The sequence below is a fragment of the Pinus tabuliformis genome, chromosome 1_2, assembly GCF_031772625.1.
Source record: "Pinus tabuliformis cultivar Carrire ecotype Pingquan chromosome 1_2, CPIR1, whole genome shotgun sequence".
Lineage (NCBI taxonomy): Eukaryota > Viridiplantae > Streptophyta > Pinopsida > Pinales > Pinaceae > Pinus > Pinus tabuliformis.
The window spans coordinates 44,717,814-44,733,156 of record NC_142298.1 but is presented as its reverse complement, the minus strand read 5'-3'; the positions used below and the strand labels follow the sequence as shown (position 1 = coordinate 44,733,156).

The 15,343-nt window shown below is 36.6% G+C and overlaps 1 pseudogene; it reads left to right on the top strand.

The window, feature by feature from the left end:
* Window positions 1-9,633: 9,633 nt before the first annotated feature.
* LOC149204347 (uncharacterized) overlaps window positions 9,634-15,343 on the top strand; it is a 52,554-nt pseudogene continuing 46,844 nt past the window's right edge.

Below are 15,343 nucleotides of genomic sequence, written 5' to 3'. Positions count from 1 at the left end.
TCCACTTCCTAGCTTATAGGAAGAAAACCCAGTTCAAAGTGAAAAACCAAATGGGCCCATTCATTTTCAACAATAGAGAGGTTGGACCAGAGGCCGACAAGTTACTTCAACAAATGAAATTCAGAAACAGTTTTATCTAGCACTATGACCCTCATGGGGTCATAAACAAACTCAGACTCAGGGTCAAGTTGGGAGCATACATCCACCACTCAAGACCTGACATTGAACATTTTTCTAACCAGGATGAGTGGGTGGAGAACACCTTGACTGATATGGACGGCACTATTGTGGATGTAGAGAACATACTCCTTGATTTGGAAAGACAATTTGATCACAACTCTTTCCTGCAGGTTCCAGAATAAGGGTATCCAATGAACATCCCTCCTACCATACAGACCCTAGCCAACGAAGAGAAGAATCCTAAGAGGAACAGGGAAGAGGCATCTAGCTCTGCCATGGAGACTACAGATGAGTTGTTTGAGCCAAGCAAGAGGCCCAAGTTAAATCATGTCTTTGAACAGGAGGAAAACATTGTTTCAGAGGAAATAACTGACACTAAGGTAGTAGGGCAGAGAAGTAAAGAAGCAACTACATCAGAGGAAACACAACAGCCATCAACCTCCAACACGCAGATAATAGAGAAACAACGGAATATGGAGGTTTCTTCCTATGTGAGGCTAGCTGACAAGGAAAAGGATATCAAAGATAGATTCAAAGAGATAAAGATGAGGAATGAAAAATTGAAGGCAGAGACATATGCCCAATACCTCAAGCTTACACCACCAAACCAGACCAGACTAATATCAACCTTTGAAATCAAAGCAAGGAAAATGTAGGTATCATTTTCGCAGCCCACTGTACAGCAACCAAAGACCTCAGCAGACTACAAGAAGATAAATTTTGAGGTGTTGGCCAGGGATGTTCATCCCATTAATCAGATAGAGTTCCATAAGCATGCTGGAGAAATGATTTAATCCACCGTCACAGAAAAGGCCAGCGATGATTTTAAACTAAAATATTCATTGGATAATGTGATAGCTCAATTCAAGCTGGAGAAGGCCTCCTCACAGGTCAAAGACACCAGGATAAAATCCTTGGAGGACTTGATCATTGAACTGGGCCATGACCCAAGTGATGTTAAGGCCACAGAGAAATTAATCAAGAATAAGAATGAGGACATAACAGCCCTCAAGAAACAGCTTAAGCTACCTCATTTACAGCACCCACAAACAAAGGAGGTCCTGGAAAGCCAAACCAATAATGAGGAAATGATGGACTTAGTGTTGCAGTTGAATGATCCGTTGAAGGAGATGGAGAAAGAACTAGACAGCTTGATGCAGCTCAAACAAGCTAGTCTGGATAATGCTCCTGCAATTGTCATTCCAATAGTGACCAATGTTGTACCTTCTACTTTGGCAGCATCCTTAGCTCCCACTACTCCAATGGCCAGTGCACTACTGGCATCTACACCAACTAAATCGGCAACAGGATCAACAGCAATAGGCTCCACAAGAGAAGAAGCAAACCAGTTGGTCAAAGAAATGTAATAAATGTCCATTCAGACCACTGAGATGAACAGAAATAATGAGAAAGTCACCAGCCTAGAGACAGATTACAAATTGGCCCAAATCATGCATAAAGAAGAACAATAGAAGGCCACAAGTATGACTGAAAGAATCAAAAGCCTAGAAAAGGAACTGATACTAGGTGAACCTATAGGTAAGGCTAAGAAGCAATTGTGGGCCAATATCATTGACTCTGTCAATGATATTTGGCCATCCATCCAGGTTATTTATGAACAAATTGATTTGATAAAGCAGGCTATAGAAGCCATTCAGAAAGTCAAAGAAGAACGTGGAGATATGCCAGAGGAGGCAGCAAGGATCGGCCATTTCCTCAACTTCGAGAATAAGTATGATCGAAAAAGAATTTGAGATACCTGACAGGACAGGTACAATTGTGGAAGTCAGAAAAGTCCTCACTAAGAGGAATTTGATGTTGAACTTAGAAGATAAGTGTCAAAACATGCAACTAGTCATTGACAGGTTCATGGTTAAGTTTGAACTTTTGAAGGAAAATAGATTACCTAATCCCTTAGTTATAAATGATAAGTTAATGACACATGAGGATTACAATAAGAAGATCAGGGAAGTGGCTAGAGATCGGGTAAACACTTCATCCATGAAGGGCACACCAACAAGAAAAGTATTATACCAAACATTTGAAAACTTGTTTTACCTCCAGCGTGAGGTAAAACACTTGTTTATTAATAGGCCAACTTTTTCCAAGTATATAGAAGCAGATGAAATATACAAAAAGATGCTCAATATCCAATTACGAGATGAGGAAATATGGGAAAAACTCAATGATTTACTGTAGTAAATACACAGTAAAAATATAAATGTACAGTAAAAAGTGAAACACCAAAGTAAAAGGATATTGACAGGTTAGCAAGGTCAAAGTCTATCAGATGAAAGAGTATCAAATGAAAGAGTATCATATGAGAGGTTAAAGTAAAACAAAACAACTAGCATGAATACCAAACAGCGAATCAGCTTAAAGGGAAATATCAAAGAGTAAATCCAACAGAACCTAAATAACAGGGACAGCAAGCAGCAGTTCAATAGTTGTCTTTATCTTCTTGCATGAAGATATTTCTTTTTCCTAGATTAGTTCTCAATGCAGTTTGAGATATTTTGCAATTCCTTTTTATATAAATACTCCATAATTCTAAGTATTATGGTGGATTATTTTACATTTGTAGAGTTATTTTGATCTTAAAACCTAAGGGTGATTGTACCGCTTTCAAGTTAACAGAGTAGAGTAAGTAATAAAAGCATTTCGATACAAGATTCATGAGATGAGATATTTGCAGTGAAGTACCTTCTATGTTTGATCTTGTTACCTTCTTATGTGTTTCATAAACTTAAATGTGTTCTAAATTTGAACGAATTAACTGGAGATATCACTCAAAATTTGTTTAAGTACACTCTATTTTGCACAGTTAGTCATTTACATGTTTTCCTCTGATACCCGAATTTGAGAACCCTTAATTTCTCTCCCATCCTGGTTGACTTCTTTCATTCCTTCCAAAGTCCGGCCTAGAGAACCCTTAATTGCTCCCTAGATCCGATTTGAAACCATTTCACCATTTAGCCTTTGAGATCTCCAGTAACTCATCTATCTTGCCCTGTAGACATTGTTTTTAGAACTGAATCTAGTCTTGTTTGTCTGACATTTGACCCCATAGCCCAATGGTAAAAGCCAAACCTCTGTTCATCTAAGTAAAGTGATCCCACCACCCAATTTCAAACCAAAACCCAAGTGCAAACAATAACTAGACTAAAATCATCTTAACTAAAACAAAGTTAAATTATAAAGAGAGAGCCCTCTTTGAGCATCAGGAAGGCTAGGTCCTGATCTCCAAAAGTGGTTTGTGGTTACCTTTGACTTTTCTTCCTTCATTAACTTCAAAAGAATTATCAAAGTGATAGCATTATTGGCGACCATACTGAGGACTTTGATCCTCGGTCTCATAAAAATTTAAGGAAACCTTAAATTTAATCTTAAGCCCCTTAAGGTCATTTTTCTGAAGTTAATCTTGAAAAAAAAAATCATAAAAAATAGTCAAAAAAGTTAAACTTTTGGCTCCCAAGAAGATTCACTATACCAAGGCAAACCTAGATCCAAACCCTGCAACTATATTTGATGACCCAAACAAAATTCTAAGAAAACCCAAAACAACAGAAACTTAGGCAAGTAGAGCCAGTTAGTCAAAGTCAATTCACTCCCTGAGGAGTTGTCAACTTTAGAGGAAATCCCTTTTGATTTGTCATTTGACCTCTCATTATTTAGAACTAAATCTAAGAATGCCATCCATGAAACAGTCTTAGACCCTGAGTTTACTCAACTCATTGAATCAAAAAGGGTTATCCATCCAGATTTAGATAAATTTGTCTTGGACGCTTTTGACAAGTTAGAAGCCTTGACCTCTACATTGATCAGCAATATAGATAGTGCTTACCTTCAACAATCTATTGAACTAGCTGCCCTTACTGTTGTTGCCTCTGGAATTTTTGCACAATCTTCACTCACTATAAATACACCTTCTTTCACCATAACCTCACCAATAGTATCCACCACAGTCTAGTCCCCTAAACCAGTTATTAATCAACCATCCTCACCATCATCTAGTTCACCTCCATCAGTTTCAAGCCCTTCCTCAAGCACCACAACTTTACCCCCTAGTAAAACCAGAATGATATCTATGGCAAACCAATATGCACCTCTAGTTTTACCTACACAACTCCATGCCTGTTGAAAATGGCAACAAGAAATGCTAAAAATAGAAGTGTTAAAAATAGCAGTTTGGGTACCAGTGCTGGATTGAGCAACAGGGAATGAAAAATGGAAGTGCTAAAAATAGAATTGCTATTTTTAGCAATTCAGGATGGATTCTTATTTTAGTCAGTCCCTGGACTAAAAATAGGAATTAAAATTCGAATTTCATATTAACAGCAGTTTGTAAATTAATTAATTAATTCATCTTGATTTAATTAGTTAAGAAAAAAACAAACTTGAAGTCTATGTGAGGACATGCAACAATTTATCTATTAATTGAGGAATTTATCCATCAGTTAAAGAGATAAGGATGAGTTCTAATTTGAATTGTAATTAGTTGGATCAGTTAACTGAGTCAAGTCCAGTTAGATTGATTTAAACAGTTTGTTTAAATTAATGTGAGTTCAGTTAGTTAATGCTTGCATGGATGTAACTCCTACACTTCAGATAACTTAATATTCTCTCATAAATAACTCATGCATGTTAGTTCAGAGAAAGACCCAGTTGATATTAGAGGAGGGACAATGTACTATCAGTTGGATGGATTTTTCCTATAAAGGAAAATCATACAAGCAGAAGGATTAAGGTTCCTTGAGGATTGTGCAGTTTTACAGGGTGTGAGATCAGTGTGAGAGATCAGTGTTACACTTGGTAACAAGAGGATCACCCAGGAAAAACTACACAAGGAAACATGACGCTTGGAGGGTAGAGGAGAAGGCTTAGGAGAAGTCTCGATTGCCTGTGAGCATCCAGGAGGATTGCACTGAGAGATGGCTAGCTGTGAGAGCTAAGGCTTTGTGTAATCCTGATGTATTCCACCTTCATCTATGAGGATTGTACTGAGAGCTGGCTAGCTGTGTGAGAGCTACGGCTTTGTATAAATCCTATGTATGATAATACAGAGTTGGGGTTTTAGGCTAAGGGTTTCCCTAGGTAAATTCTTCTGTGTTATGTGTGATTGATTTCTCCATGTCAGTTACATGTGTTCTTATTGATGTTTCTCATGTTCGATTAAGCTTCCGCTAAATTGGTTGTAGACGTAGATCAAGTATTTTTCTTTAGTCTACTGCATTATCAGGTGATCCACAGTGGTAATTTCTACATGGTATTGGAGCTAGCTGATTTGCATAAAAATTCTACATGGTATCAGAGCTAGCTGATTTGTAGAAAAATTCTACATGGTATCGGAGCACAGGTGATCAAGGAAGAACAGTATGTTGAGAAGAGATTTCAAATTTTTGAGTTTTGGGTCGAGAGTTTGCAGAGAATACCATAAAATTTCAGTACAAAATTTTCATAAACAAATAGAAGATTTGGATTTCTTGCAGAAAAAGACCCAAAAAAAAAATGGCTGAATCAGAGTTCGGATGAGGGAGATATCGTTGATTTAAAATCAGCTCTTTTTCTATAAAATTTCGTGACGGCGGGAAATATGAAACAGATTGGTGTGCTAGTTGTTTAGTCAATTTAGTGTCCTAAATTGCTACATAAATTATCAATCCGGGTGTTGTAAACTAATGAAGTGTAGTGCACTATATGTGCTAAATAACCCTTTCTTACCTCACTATTTTCAAGTTTATGTTGTTTTGGGGTTTTGTTCTTTTGACTCCTAGAGTTCTACAATGTAATTGAAATCTTAATCTACTGCTGAAGTGAGAGTCTAAAAGTGCTTTTTAGGCCAAGTTTGGAAGTGGAGTTTTCAAAACAAGAAAGTGAAGACAAAGCTTATCTTCTTGCTATTATAATGGTTCCCAAAATATGAGCTTAAAAGACTCTTAAAACTGCTATCTACAAAATCAAAACTTTAATGAGAAAATGGAAGTGCAGCTATCGGTACCAAACTGAGAATGAAATACTGGAAGCAAAACTACTTATGTTGTCTATTCTACTTGCAAAATTAAAGTCTAATGAACTACTGCAATTAAACTAAAGGCAAAAACAAAACTGAAACTGCAACTATACTATTTGTGACTCTAAACTAATGAACAGAAAGTAATCTCACTTATAAACATAACACTTCGCCAATTAGTTTGAAGATCAATCATCAAAGAAAGGCTCTAGAAATATTAGCTTATATCATGAGAAAATGACATCAAACTATTTAACACTAAACTAATGAACAACAAGTAATCTCATTTATAAACATAACATTTCGCCAATTAGTTTGAAGATCAATCATCAACGAAAGGCTCTCGAAATATTAGCTTATATCATAAGAAAATGACATCAAACTATCTAACTCTAAACTAATGAACAGCAAGTAATCTCATTTATAAACATAACACTTCACCAATTAGTTTGAAGATCAATCATCAACGAAAGGCTCTAGAAATATTTGCTTATAACATGAGTGACTATACTGGGAAAGAAAAGGTATTGAACAACAAGAAAATGTCATTCATAAATTCCATATTTCACCATTTAGTTTGTGGATGAACCATTAACGATAAGTTGTGGAAACATGCACTTATGTAATGAGTGACTATCCTAAAAAGCATAAAACAACTCGAACTTGAAAACTAAAGAACAAGAGAAGAAGTCAGTCTAAAGCTGCTACTTAATACAATTTCAAAACTACAACTAAGAAGCTCGAGCATAAAATAAATTAAAGAACTATTGTGATATTGAAATGCATTTATCAGGGTTAGTAAAAACAAGTGACAAAAGCTACAATATATACAATGTTAGAACGATTATGGACATAAATAAAAACACAAGAAATATACAGCTAAACGAAAGAAAAACAACAAAAGTAAATACACATAAACAAAAAAGGAACCTCAACCCCACAGGGGCCCTTTGCACGGCCTTGGACTAGCAACGCAAATTTACTTCACACGCTCAAGTAGCCATATAAGAAAATAGAGTTTTTTTATATAAAAACAGTGGACTGTATGTCTCTTGATTACAAACGGAAATCACACTACTCCAGCAGCAAAAAACATTAGCTAGTTCTGCGTTCCAAACGCTGAAATTTATAGGAAAAATTCATAACTGTTTCTAAGAGGAAAATCTTCTACAGCAGACATGTGAACAGGTCGTGCATCCGAGAATTTATTATCCGGTTGGCAGAAACAGTAAATCTCTAAATATGGATGTTGGATATGGTTATGCAAGTGGAAAAACGAATCCTTAGCTTCAGGAACATGCCTCGGACTCATTTGCGTGCCAAAACAGAGTTCTAACTGTTGTAGGACTTCTCCGTTGACTCCCCTTTGACCAGGGTCTTTCTCCTCGAATTTGATCAAACGAATAGGAATATATCCATGTATTGACATTTCCTTAGCTACCCATGTGGCTCGTTCATCTTCTCGACACCTGTAACCTGCAAAAGTATGGAGATGGTTGCGGAAATGCCAGTTAACTGCAAAAAGTGGCTACATTCCATAGCTGAAAAACAAAACCCTATCCAAATAACACACATAATAATATAATTTGAAAATCACTAAAATCTACTTCTGGAATCAACATGCAATGGATTTTGATGGTTTAGGATGCACTGGCATGGGGAAACAAGGGAATAAGGATGAAGAAATTGCTTGAAAAAGAGGCAGTTTTGGAGCTCAACATACCCCCATTGTAAAGTTGTTGCATGTCCTCATGCAACCAAAATTGTAACAATCCTTGTTCTACTGCATCTGCTCTAAAACCTCTGCTAGAATATCCAACCTTTTCTTGTTTTTCCTTGCTGCCACTGCCATTCTAGGCTTTCTCATAAGAAATATATATTTAAGGTTGATGAGGGCCCTGCTTAGCTTTCTATTTTTCCTCTTCAATTTTCTGTTTTTCTTATGCCATAGGCCTAAATGCAGCATGGTATTGTCATGAATGATTTTGTTCAGCTTTTTTTTTTCCTTCACAGCTTCGTTTTCCTTCTGAATATGCCTGTTTAAGACCTCCAATTCATAAATTTCTTGCTTTAGTGAGTGAATCAGAGTTTCCTATGATGTAACTCGCTGGTTAGATGAAGTCCCGTGATCTACTGTTGTGTTCTTCTACTCTTATGATTCAATATAATCATAGATATGCTACTGAGCTTGGTCAATCTCTGGAGATGCTTTTCTTGGACTACTTTCAAAGTCTAGTTGAGGAGAAGGAGAATATTGTGGACTCTGCTCAAATGAGGTGTTATCTGGTGATTGAGTTGGAGTCTCCCCTCCCAAGTCTATGAATTGGGCTTCTTTTGTCTGTGTTTTCTTCATTTTGCTTTTAAGCCTAGAGCTTCTTCTTAGACTTTGTGAGCCTATGTCCTCTTCTCCTATGACCTTTCTTCTTTTCCCTTTTTCTTTTTCTTTTTTGTATTGTTCTTTAATGTGGACTAATTTTTCAGAGAGAAATTGTTCCTCTTCTGATGAAGGCTCAGGAGTTTGATAGATTTCCTCAACTTTTCTTTTTATTTTTCCTCTTTGTTTTGTTTTCTTCATGATCTCAATCAGAGTTTCAGAGAGAGGTTCATCCTCACTATTTTCTTTTGCTGAACTGGTAGGAGTATTTTGAATTGTTAGAGTTGTTCTCCTCCTCCTACTCTTCTTCATTGAACTCCCTTCAGGTAACTAAGGTGGATCTGGGAAGAAGTTCCTGATCAGGAAGTTTTCCCATGTGTCTCCTATATCCTTCAAGTGATTTTCAACCAAAATTTTTATGAGACCATGGTGGTAAAGGTGAGTTTCTAGATCTTCTATTTTCTTTTGGATAGTGGTGGACATCTTCCTTAAGCTATTCAACAAAAAGTAAGGGAGATTTATGGTTCCATTTTCCAAAAAGTTCATCAACAACCTTATGTGATACATGTACATTGAACCATATCTACCCTCACATGTGATAAATTTCTGAATAATCAAGAGCAAACTACTCCATTTATCCTTTAATGCTGAGATAGGAATTCCTCTTTTGAAAATTGAGATATCCATACCTGGGTTCCGGAGAATAACTTTCCATGCCTCATCATCGAATTCCTTATTTTTGAACCACCTTTCTCCATCTTTTGGAAGTTCGGTTGCAACTGCAATGGAAGATTCAGTCACTGAGAACCTTATATCACCAATTTCCACTTCTACCCCATCAAAAGACCTTGCAAATGTTTTGGTGACTTCTTTGTGATGGCCATTGAATTTCATGATAAACTTTAGCCAGCTAGCCTTCTTCAATGTCCCCTTCAACTGAGGGTATCCCTCCATAAACTTGACTCCTATGGGCTGTGATCTTACAATGAGACTCATTCTTCTTTTCTTCATGGTGTAGAAACTCTGCAAACGGTGGTTATACGGGAACAGAGTAGTTATAGGGACGGAAATGGAACACCAGAAAACTATGGAGAAAATCGATGGTTGTGGAATGAAATATGGAAGGTATACGAAGCAAGAAGAGCGTATGCACGGGAACAGTGCGAACGATGTAAGGACTAGTGCATACGTAGATTGTGTGGAGGCAGGGTATTACTCATGCACAGAACTGAAAACTAAATGAAGTCAGAGTGCTTTGCGTTCATAAGAAGGCTACGGGAGGAAGAAAACGGGAAACTCAATGTGTGAAAGAGCCGTATTCAACTGAGTTACGCTCACATAATTATCTGTTTAAATAGGTGGAGTAGGAAAGTACAGTAAAGTACGAGTTAAAGTCGGAGGCAAATCATGAGACCGTTAAGGATTAAATCAGAAGGCATGGTGGAGTTATGACAACAATCAAATCACATTATGACATGTTAAGGAGTAGTGATTATTCAAATTATACAAATTATGCTTTTATAGTGCTATTTGAAATAGGTTTTATTCTCACCTTTGGAACCATACCTTTTCCATTTGCTAACCTTTGATTGTTTGCTTTTGTAGGTGCTTAGGTGCTGATGTGTCTTCAAAAGATTTCTCCTTCAATACCTGCATCTGGCTTTTTATTTTTATTTTTCTTGGCTAATAATCAAACTGTTACTGTAGAGTCAAATTGGCTGCAGAACAGGATTAGCTGCGGAATCAAATCAGCTGCGGAATCAGATCAACTGCGTAATTGGAGAACAGCTGCGGAATGTAACACATTGAATGAAATATGACTTGATGAATGAATGAAAATAGAAAATGACTATATGGATGAAATATGGAAGAATGGAAATGAAAAGTGGATATGAAGAAATACTGAAGAAAAGTTTATTGATGGAATGTGGTGGTGAAATGGAGTGAAATTTGCAGAAATAAAATGGAATGGAATGAAATGAACCATGAATAAAATGAAGGACCTTCTTCTTCTTTTTTTGGAAAATATAGGGTGTCGGAGTCTTCTGGTTTTCACCCTATATTTTCTGTATAAGAATGCCAATCAGTGATTAGTTTTCAAGCTTATACATTATTTTATTTTATTTTATTTTTTTAATTGATGAAAAATAACAAAGACTAAGTTGGTGGAGAATAATGATTCTTCTTCACCAACTTCATTTCAGAATTATTTTGAAAGATCTTGATAAACTCCTCCTTTGAGATTGGCTTTTGATAAATCTTCAACCTATGACCATTCACAAGGAGAGGAGTTTGATGTTCATCTATGGTTCTGATTCTTACTGCTTCATTACTGAAAACTTTTTCAATCTCATATGGCACAAGCCAATGAGTTTGAAATTTACATTGAAAATCCTTGAACTTTGAATCAAATAGCAATGCCTAATCTCCTTCTTGACACATTTTGTCCTTGATGTATTTGTCATGCCACTTAGCTCTCTGTTGCTGAACTAGACTAGTCCTTTGAACTGCTTCTTGTCTGATTTCATCAAGTTCATTCAACTGCTCCAGTCTATGCTTTTGAGCTTCTGATAGATCCATTGTTAGGCCCCTCTACTACTAGTGTAACCCCTTATTGTTATTAGTACAACCCACTTATTATATTGATGTACCCATGTAGTGCCCATATTGTTACTATTGTGGCCCATAGAAGCCCACTATTGTTATTATTGTGCCCTTACATTATTATTGTTATGTCGGCTCTGATTATGTTATGACCCCTTAGACTCCTATATATAGAAAGGAGGTCTTCTCATTTGTATCATCCAAGAATTTTTCATTTATGTAATGTAAAGGAGGTTGCCCCCTCGAAGAGTCTGAATTCTAAGGTGTTGATCTATCTTTTCTATCTTTTTCTTAAGCTAGTTTCATAACATTTGGTATCAGAGCCTTGGATTCTAGGGTTTCGCTGCTCCAAACAGGTCATCATGGAATTTTCGCTATAACTTTTTTTCTGCAACGTTTCAAAACCTAAAAAAAAAAACCCCATTTGAGAAGAAATCGCGCTGAATCTCAGGTCCAAATTTCAGAGCTTTTCGTGCTATATTTTCGGAGATATGATCTGAGGAAGTTGGTCTTTTTGTAGATTCCTGAATTACATTCCAAACAGGTGACCTGGGGAAAATCGTCATAACTTTCTCTCTGAGCATTGGATTGAAATTTCATAAGAAGGTACAGAAATAGGACGGACTGTAGTTTCTTGTATATATTTTTTAGATCCAAATGTCGAAACAGTGACTTGTGGCACGTCGTACAAGTTCCCTCTATTGAACTAGTCTATAATCAGGTCATCTTGGGAGATTGTGCATAACTCTTCTTTGGAGAATCCAATTTGGATCAGACTAGTGGCATTGGAAAGAGGACACAGAGGGCTACTAGTGGTCGCAATTTCAGAACTTGAAGATCCAAAAGTACAGATTTACAGTCATTTCAAGATCGAGCTCCTAAAATCAAGAAAAAGCAAGATGAGGAATTTTGATGGCAAGGATCTGGTAAATTGGATACTTCAGATGGAGCAATATTTTGATCTACATGGTGTACCACTGTTACAAAAGGTATGCATTGCATCTTCATATTTAGAACCGGATCAATTTTTATGGTATGAAGGGCTTTGTTCTAGTAAACAACTTGTTACATGGTCAATTTTCACGGAGGAAATGATAACACATTATGAAGATACAAAGAGCAACACCTTCTTTAGAGCAACACCACAACAATTGGAAAGAGTAAAAGGGCTTTGTGACATAGTGGAAAGCAAAATTATGGAAACCAGGAAGTATACCCCTCACAACTATAAAGATGCAAGTGTTGTTTCTCCTAGCCTTCCAAACCTACAAGGGTTACACCACAACAATTGGAAGAAAAAAGAGAAAAAGGGCTTTGTTACAATTGTGATAGCAAATGCACTAAAGGTCATAAGTGTGTTGAGAAGAAATTATTTTACATAGAATATGAAGAGGAGGAAGAAAAGGATCAAGAAACATCAAAATAAGAAGATATACACCAGGACCCCACCCCAGAGAAAGAAGAAATGAATCAGACCATATCTTGTAAAGCATTGGAAAGAATTACCACTCCTCAAACTCTCAAGATAGGACATATCAAGAAGAAAAAGGTGAAAGAAGTGAAAGATCACATCGAGAAACAAGAAATGAATCCAACCATATCTTGTAATTCATTGGTCGGAATTACCACTCCTCAAACTATCAAGATAGAAGGCCATATCAAGAAGAAAAATGTTCAAGAAGTGAAAGATCACATTGAGCATCAAGAAATGAATCCGACCATATCTTGTAAAGGATTGGAAGAAATTACCACTCCTCAAACTCTAGAGATAGAAGGACATATCAAGAAGAAAAAGGTTCAAGCAGTGAAAGATCACATCAAGCATCAACAACAAGTTCTCAAACTTTTAAAGGATAAGGCCACTTCGGTGCAAAATCAAATGAAACAACAAGCACTTAGAAAATGGCGACCTTACCAAATGGGAAGACTCTTCAAGGATGAGGATGTGGAAGCATTGCTTTGTGCTATTTCTATTATCCAACCAGATTGGATAAACGAAGCAAGGGATGAATGGAAGAAGGACGAAGAAGTATGGCCACTTATTTAAAAGTTGCAAAAGATCCCAATTCAAACAATATTGCTAGAAATTGAAGACGAAGGAAAAATCATATTGGAACCTGGAGCAGTCACAGAAAAAAGAACCCAACAGCTACGAAATTGATCAATTTCAGAGTATCTCATCAAGTGGAAGAACTTACCCGCTGAAGTTCCACATGCAAGGACAAGAATTTTATATAGAAGCATCAAGAACTACTCAATCGTTGAGGACAACGCTTTTTGAAGGAGAGGGGCATGTTAAGCCCCTATACTACTAGTGTAACCCCTTATTGTTATTAGTACAACCCACTTATTATATTGATGTACCCATGTAGTGCCCATATTGTTACTATTGTGGCCCATAAAAGCCCACTATTGTTATTATTGTGCCCTTACATTATTATTGTTATGTCGGCTCTAATTATGTTATGACCCCTTAGACTCCTATATATAGAAAGGAGGTCTTCTCATTTGTATCATCCAAGAATTGTTCATTTATGTAATGTAAAGGAGGTTTCCCCCTCGAAGAGGCTGAATTCTAAGGCGTTGATCTATCTTTTCTATCTTTTTCTTGAGCTGGTTGTTTCATAACATCCATCCCCAACTTAACTGTCATCTTGAAAGTTTTAACTTGGAACTCAATGGGGAACAGGACTTGCTTTCCATAAACAAGTTCATAAGGTGCATGTCTCAGTGTATTCCTCCATGTAGTTCTGTAGGCCCACAAGGCCTCAGGAAGCCTTTCTGCCTAATCTCTTCTATGTAGATGCACAGTCTTGGTGATGATTCCTTCAATCACTTTATTTGTGGACTCCACTTGACCATTTGCTTGTGGATAATAGGGAGTGGATTTCCTATGCTTGATCTTGTACTCTTCCATAAGCCTCTCCATCATTTTGGATGTGAATTGAGATCCCTGATCTGTCACAATTTCTCTTGGAACACCAAAGCGAGTAAAAATATCCTCAAAAAGAAAACTAACTACTATCTTTTTGTTAGCAAAAAGTAATGCTCTAGCTTCTACCTATTTGGTGACATAATCAGTACATACCAATATATGCCTTTTCTGCTTGGATGGAGGATTAATAGGTCCAATAAAGTCTAAAGCCCATTTTTCAAAGGGTTCGATAAGTACCTGAGGTTGTAATGGCATCTCATTTGAGGGAGTAGGTTTCCCTACCCTTTGGCAGCTGTTGTGCCTTCTGACATATTCTTTTGCATCTTTGAAGATGGATGGCCAATAATATCCTAAAGAAAGGATTTTATAGGCTGTCCTCCTGTCAACAAAGTGTCCACCACACGGCTCATCATGACATGCTTTAAGAATATCAGGCATTTCATCTTCCCTAACACATCTTCTGATCACAAGATCTAGCCCTGTTTTATACAATTCGTTAGAGATCCATGAATATCTTGAACTATTTTGAATAATATTTCTTTTCTCTCCAGGAAATAAATGTGAAGGTAACTTCCTTGTAACCAAATAGTTAGCAACATCTACAAACCAAGGGGTTTGAGTAGTTACTGCAAATAGATATTCATCAGGAAACTTATCCTCAACCAGAGAGTCTTCTTTGATATTTTGAATCTTGGACAAGAAATCAACAACTGTGTTTTGTTTTCCAGGTCTATCTAGCACAGTAATATCGAATTCTTGCAAAATTAAAATCCATCTTGTAACTCTGCCATTAGTAATAGGTTTATTCATCAAATATCTAATTGCAAAGTGATCAGTATGAACAAAAGTTTCATAGCTTGTTATATAATGTATAAACTTGTTAATTGCATGAACAACAGCTAATAACTCTTTTTCAGTCACAGTATAATTCAACTCAGTGGGAGTCAAATTCTTACTTGTATAGTAAATGGCATAAGGAATCAAATCTTTTTGTCCCAGTACAGCTCCTAGAGCTGTATCTGAAGCATCTGTAGAAATATGGAAAGGAAGTTTCCAATTTGGTCCTCTTCAAATAGGTGCTTCAGGTATTTTTGCTTTCAAGGCTTCAAATGCTAGTTGGCAATCAGGATTCCACTTGAATTTACAATCTTTCGTAAGCAATTTGAAAAGTGGAGATGCTACTTTGGTAAAGTTTTCTATGAATCTTTTGTAATATCCTATAAATCCTAGAAAACCTCTA